This window comes from Triturus cristatus, chromosome 4_2 (genome assembly GCF_964204655.1).
Source record: "Triturus cristatus chromosome 4_2, aTriCri1.1, whole genome shotgun sequence".
NCBI classification, from domain to species: Eukaryota; Metazoa; Chordata; class Amphibia; order Caudata; family Salamandridae; genus Triturus; species Triturus cristatus.
In genome coordinates, this window is record NC_140586.1 from 967,116,565 (window position 1) to 967,123,728 (window position 7,164).

Sequence of the window (7,164 nt, forward strand, 5' to 3'; positions counted from 1 at the left end):
CAGATATGTCGAAATGACAGTCCCTACATATACACAGGAAAGTGGGTGTAGCTCTGCGTAATATTTCCTCACTTAGAAGTATACTTTTATTTTATATTCGCCCGATCGTTAACCGGTGCGCGCGCACACATTGTTAAACTGTGATGTAGAAAGTCTGTTTTCACCCTATCTAAACTGTTTAACCGTGACAGAATGCAGCCTTTTGCACAAAAAGACAAGCATTTGCAATGCAATAGGTCTCGCATTACTCAATGATTGAGCTATTGGCGGTGCATTATTGTTTGCAATGCCAATAGCTCAAACTTTCAGTAATGCGAGACCTATTGCATTGCAAATGCTTGTTATACATGTAAGTCACCCCTAAGGTACGCCCTGGACAACCAAGAGGGCAGGGTGCAATGTATTTAAAAGGCAGGACATGTACTTTTAAGTTGTACATGTCCTGGTAGTGAAACATTTCCAAAGTTGCTTTTTTACTAATGCAGGGCCTATCTTTCCCTAAGGGTAACATTGGGATTACCTTATTACACTATATAAGTGTAATTTCCAATTGTGAAGAAATAAACTTTTCACGTTCAGTGTCTCTGGAACCACAATTTAAAATCCAAACCTATGGTGAAGTTGGATTTTAAATTGCAATTCTGAGAATGCCGCATTTAAAAAGCTGACATTTTCTTACATTAGCACACACAAGGAGATGATGGACGGAGCACCGAAACATTTCAGACACTCACCCACTGTCACAGATCTGGGTTTGAACCCATCATCATTCTTTACCTCACTTCGCCACCCCAGTTCAAACCCAGCTATATGCAAATCAGTCTTGACCCAGTGCCTCATGGGATCAGTCCAGCCCGAACTGCCAAGCCATACCTTTCCTGGACCAAAATTAAGCATCCTGGGACCGGTTTCGGGGTAACAGCCCTCATCAGCCAGGCTAGCTTGAATACCTTCCCCTCTCACCACATCCTGCTTGGTCATCCTGTCCCCCACCTTGGCCAAAGCCCGTACACCCTTGCCTTGAGAGACGGAACTACAAGTGACTGTGGTATCCTGGTTTTATTTTGGCCTCAGCAAGCAGAGGATACTGCATGTGCACTGCATGACTAGGCCCAAAATGTACCCTAAGACCCAGAGTCTGGCTCTGGGGACGTAGACGGACCCTAAAAGCACACTGTTGGTGGGGCAAAGACTACGGTCTGTGTCCCTGGCTACATACAGTGAGTAGTGGTGGCACCGTACCATGTTCTTAGAGGTCACCAGATGAACAGGCCCTTTTACCTGTCAGAGGGTGGCCGCGATGCCGACAGACCAGATATTGACAGGATGAGAACCTGTGTATAACTGTGCACTGTTCACAAAGTGTCTAATCTGACACTAACCATATTCTCCTGCTAGTCTTTTGACTCCGTTCCAAGATGGCGCTTCCGTGCGTCCTTTGAGTTAGAAACACTCAGCTGATTGCATCTGTCCCCTATTGTCCGCTGTCTATGTTGAGCACTTCCGGTTCGTGTTCCGGTTTTTACCTTCTAATAGCATCCTTACATTTGACTCTTTGCACCCGCTTATCCGGTGAGGAGAATCGTTGGTTACTCTTGTCCCGAAGCACCTCTTAGGTAAGGTTTCTCTACTGGTATTTGCGGTGGCCGAGCAACCCGTTAACTTTGGTCACGCGTTGATTCTAATACCTCGCTTTCTTTACTTTTTCCACAGCTCACTACACACCTTTCTAGAGGTAAGATTTTTACCTGTTTGGAAACGCTCGTAACATTGTCAATACTGCATAAATCGCAATTCCCGTTAGCTCCTCTTATTCCATACGGCACGTTTCGTTGATATCTTCCATTTATTTTCCACACAGCTCCTAAAAGTATCTCGTCAGAGGTAAGATTTTTTATCTCCTCGGAAACCAATATAATTGAGCACACTTATTTCATCCCAGGTTTTGTTAGCTTCATTAACCCGACATGGTTCGCTCTTTACATTTTCAGAATCACGAGGTTCCTCATAAACAGGTAAGCGTGAATTTGGCAATGATCTGCTGTCATCTCTCACGTACACCCTACAGCCCCAGTTGTTGCTGACTTGGTCACGTCTTTATCTTTTTCAGAGAACATTTAATTACACACACGAACAGGTAACTCTTTTTCGAGACACGCTCGTTCTGCATCAGAGTTCTAGAGATTGAGCCCCAAACAAATTGTTCTAACCAGCGAAATGGTTTATTCTTTATTTTTCAGACTGGCCCCTGACGAAGGAACCGGCTGGTTCCGAAATGCATTGGGCATTTACATTTCTGTTGTGTTGTAATTCCGTTGCATTACCAAATGTCTATAACATGTAAATTGAATTAATGTTACACATGATTCCTGTATGTAACCGAGTTATTTATGTATACATGACATGAATTTGTTTTGGTACAAACCGCAATATCTTTACTCGTTGTTTTACATCCAAATATTGTGAAAAATTCTAGAGAATGTTTTGTTTCGGTGTTGAAAATTAAACACATTATGATTTCATAAATTGGTTAGTGTCAGATTAGACACTTTGTGAACAGTGCACAGTTATACACAGGTTCTCATCCTGTCAATATCTGGTCTTTAGCTCAGTAGGAGAGGACAAACTCCTACATAACTGATGCACCGCTGTTTTTACTCGGAGAACTATTGATAAAATTGCTTCAATATTGGAGTGCTCTCCCCACATAACCGCTGTTTCACCAGTTTCTTTGTCCACCAAGGAGAAGCACCCACCCTAACTAAAAATGTCGTTTGAATCCATAACAAACATAACAGATAACAGAGCAACTACTTTGGTTTATACCACAGATCAAGCATCTGAAATTTATTCTCTAATTCAGGAAGTAAAAAACATGGACACACACAGTGGCTCGATCTCGCAACAACTCAAGCAACTCGAATACCTAACCAGACGCCAACTCAACCAACAACTTCATGCTTCCACATTAGTACAGTATCACAAAGCCAAACGGATCCCCAGAGGACTACGACTTTCAATAAGACCCATGCTATTCCGTTTCCACCTGAACCCCACCTTCATGAACAAATGGTTCTCAATCCTCAACAAATGCTCCCTTGACCTGATTCTTCTTATTATCGAGGAGCTTTCCAAAACCATCAAGGATCTCGAACAAGAAATCAACACACTGAAAGATGAACTTCAGACTAGGTTAGAACATGACACTTGGAGAATCAATCTAGAGGGCTTGAACATAAAATTAGACAAGTACAGTAGAGAATTACAAGAGGGGAAACTAAGGAAGTATAAAAGAGACACTATCGACTACAAGTTAAACGAGGTTTACACCTGGGCCGAAATATATGCACGCAAAAGATTTGAACCGCGCAAACCAAACACGCATTCATCAGAGGAAAGCTTGGTTTCAGATAAGGACATTTCCACAGCTAGAATACCAGTGCAACCGGGAACCTCGTCCTCTAACTCACAAACTCCAACTAAGGATGCTACTGAACAAGCCGATAAAACGAGCACGGTGTCTTTTTTATCCCAGGCCCCGGACCAAGGAATACCACCAGCCCTACAACCAGAGACACAAAGCGCAACAACAAGACCAGGCGAGGAAAGGGCAGGAAAATCGCTACGCAGCGGGAAGAACATTCCGATTATAAATATTTCATCAGTTGACATCACACCCCACCAAAAAGCTGTTTTGAATAGAGGCTTGTCTTTTGTTCCAACCAGTTATGCAAACCAATTGGAAATTGATGTTGCACTGTACAAGTTCATGCGGACATTACGTTTACGTCACTATTTTTCCAACGTTGTAGCTACAGATGCAACTCCAGAAACCGGTAAACTCACGAAATTCAAGCCTCGCAGCACTTTCCAAGCTCCAGTGTCCCACAAGATGCTGGACACATTTGAGATCATGGTCAAAAAGGACATACAAAATTTGACTCTTCGCTCAAACAAACACCAGAACTTGACGAATAAAGAAAGAATCACATTGAGAACCCTTGCAAACAACCCAGACATCACCATCCAACCCGCTGACAAGGGAGGAGCAATTGTCATAATGGACAGAGAGTTCTACTTACAACAAGTCAACACTCACGTGAATGACCAATCAATATATTTACCATTACAAACCGATCCAACATCACAACTTGACACCATCCTACAAGACATTCTGAAAAAAGCATATGATTCAGGGTGGATCGACGAACAGACCAGACAGTTCCTCACCACATCAGATCCGCGTAGACCTCATCTCTACATGTTACCTAAAATACATAAAAATTTACATCAACCACCTTTCAGACCTATTGTCTCAGGATGCGGTTCAATTTTTGACACCGTGGGCAAATATCTGGATCATTATCTGCAGAAGTTTGTGCAGAACTGGTGGTCATACACCAAGGATACCACAGACTTCCTTAAGAAACTTGAGCTGATTCAACCCAACATCCAATCCACCTGGTTATTGTGCACTATCGATGTGGTGGCTCTTTACACTTCTATTCCTCACTCCACAGGTATGGAGGCAGTTGAATGGGCTCTTCTTCAACGCGAAGACATTGACACAGGAAAAGTTTTCATTTTACAACTACTACACTTTTGCCTTCATCACAGCTACTTCAAATGGAACGAACCATTCTATGCTCAACTCTCGGGAACCTCTATGGGTTTTCCGGGGGCTCCATCGTACGCCAACATCTTTATGGCTATGTTTGAACAGGAGTATATCATGGACATTCCCCAGTGGTGGTCAAACATCTATACATACTGCCGATACATTGACGACATCTTTTTGGTCTGGACCAACACACAGCAACTCCTCGAACAAATGATAACCACTCTAAATTCCCACAATCCCAGGATTCAATTCACCCACAAAATTGACACACAGACTATCCAATATCTTGACGTCACCATTAACAAAAATCCAGATGGACATGGACTAACCACTACAGTCTATACCAAATCCACAGACCGCAACAATGCGTTACAATTCTCTAGCTTCCACCCCAATAACCTCATTAACAATCTACCTTACTCCCAGTTCATTCGGATCAAACGTATCTGTTCAGACACATCTGACAGTACAGCCAAGATTAATGAACAAAAAGAAAAATACCAGGAACGGGGGTACCCCCCTACTATTATTGACTCTTGTGCACAAAGAGCGATGGCAAAATCACGTGGAGAATTACTGACATCTGCTAGAAAAACAAACAAATCAAACATAGTGTTTATATCTAAATACTCGACTAGTTCCACTGCTATCAAAAGAATCATCAATAAACGCTGGGAACTACTATCCAACGAAACGGATTTCAACAATATTTTCCGTGAATTGCCTTTGCATGCCTACACTAGGGGTCAAAATCTTCGTGAACTAATATCTTCTACAACAAAAAAACCTCATATCATCCGCACCAACAAAGGAACTTTGAAATGTCAAAACTGTTCGCATTGTAATAACATCATCCCAGGAAACATCTTAAAACATCCCACCACAGGCAAGGATGTTCTGCTCCGACACACCAGTGACTGCAATACCACTAATGTAATCTACGGGATTAAATGCCCGTGCGGCAAACTATACATTGGAAAAACCCAACGGAAAATGAAAACACGACTTACAGAACACAAAAGTCGCATCAGAACTCGGAGCAAAAATTCTCCTCTGGCGTCCCACTGGCACGAAGCATGCCACTCTATATCACAACTCAGATTCCAAATAATCGAACATGTGGAACAACAACAAGGTGTCAACACTCACCTGAGACTCCTACAAAGGGAGATCTTTTGGATCAAACTTTTGGACACCATGGCACCAATTGGTCTTAATGACAGGTTAGACATGTCATGTTTCATTTAATTACGAGCTCATCGACCAGCCCGAGAAGCCCTAGGCTACTTTGCATACTTCAGGCAAGTGACAAGCACTGCAGCACAACTAAAAACACCTACACCATGTTACACACTTATCACCACCTAGCGCACCATTTCTATAACCACAGGTAACACCTTCGCTTCCCACGATATTCATCGCTCCTAAACACACACTCAAGTGTCCGCCTTACACCAACAACACCAACACTCCTTAAATGTTCGTTCCGCATAACATGAGGTTTAGTACCCACCGTAGAGGCTAAATTCCCAGTTCCCCGTACACGGCAGTTTCTTTTTGAACCGAAAATGGGAAATTTGTTCACAAACTCTAGGCTGGAATGTCAGCTTCTTAGACTTTCCGCTTTTTCGACAGCGTCTACTATCGCAAACGATGCACACTTTTCTCTGAGGATTTGGCTTTTCTTCTTTTACCATTCCCATTCCTATATCTATAGCATCCCATGAACCCAGATGTATCTACCAATTCTCCTGCTAGTCTTTTGACTCTGTTCCAAGATGGCGCTTCCGTGCGTCCTTTGAGTTAGAAACACTCAGCTGATTGCATCTGTCCCCTATTGTCCGCTGTCTATGTTGAGCACTTCCGGTTCGTGTTCCGGTTTTTACCTTCTAATAGCATCCTTACATTTGACTCTTTGCACCCGCTTATCCGGTGAGGAGAATCGTTGGTTACTCTTGTCCCGAAGCACCTCTTAGGTAAGGTTTCTCTACTGGTATTTGCGGTGGCCGAGCAACCCGTTAACTTTGGTCACGCGTTGATTCTAATACCTCGCTTTCTTTACTTTTTCCACAGCTCACTACACACCTTTCTAGAGGTAAGATTTTTACCTGTTTGGAAACGCTCGTAACATTGTCAATACTGCATAAATCGCAATTCCCGTTAGCTCCTCTTATTCCATACGGCACGTTTCGTTGATATCTTCCATTTATTTTCCACACAGCTCCTAAAAGTATCTCGTCAGAGGTAAGATTTTTTATCTCCTCGGAAACCAATATAATTGAGCACACTTATTTCATCCCAGGTTTTGTTAGCTTCATTAACCCGACATGGTTCGCTCTTTACATTTTCAGAACCACGAGGTTCCTCATAAACAGGTAAGCGTGAATTTGGCAATGATCTGCTGTCATCTCTCACGTACACCCTACAGCCCCAGTTGTTGCTGACTTGGTCACGTCTTTATCTTTTTCAGAGAACATTTAATTACACACACGAACAGGTAACTCTTTTTCGAGACACGCTCGTTCTGCATCAGAGTTCTAGAG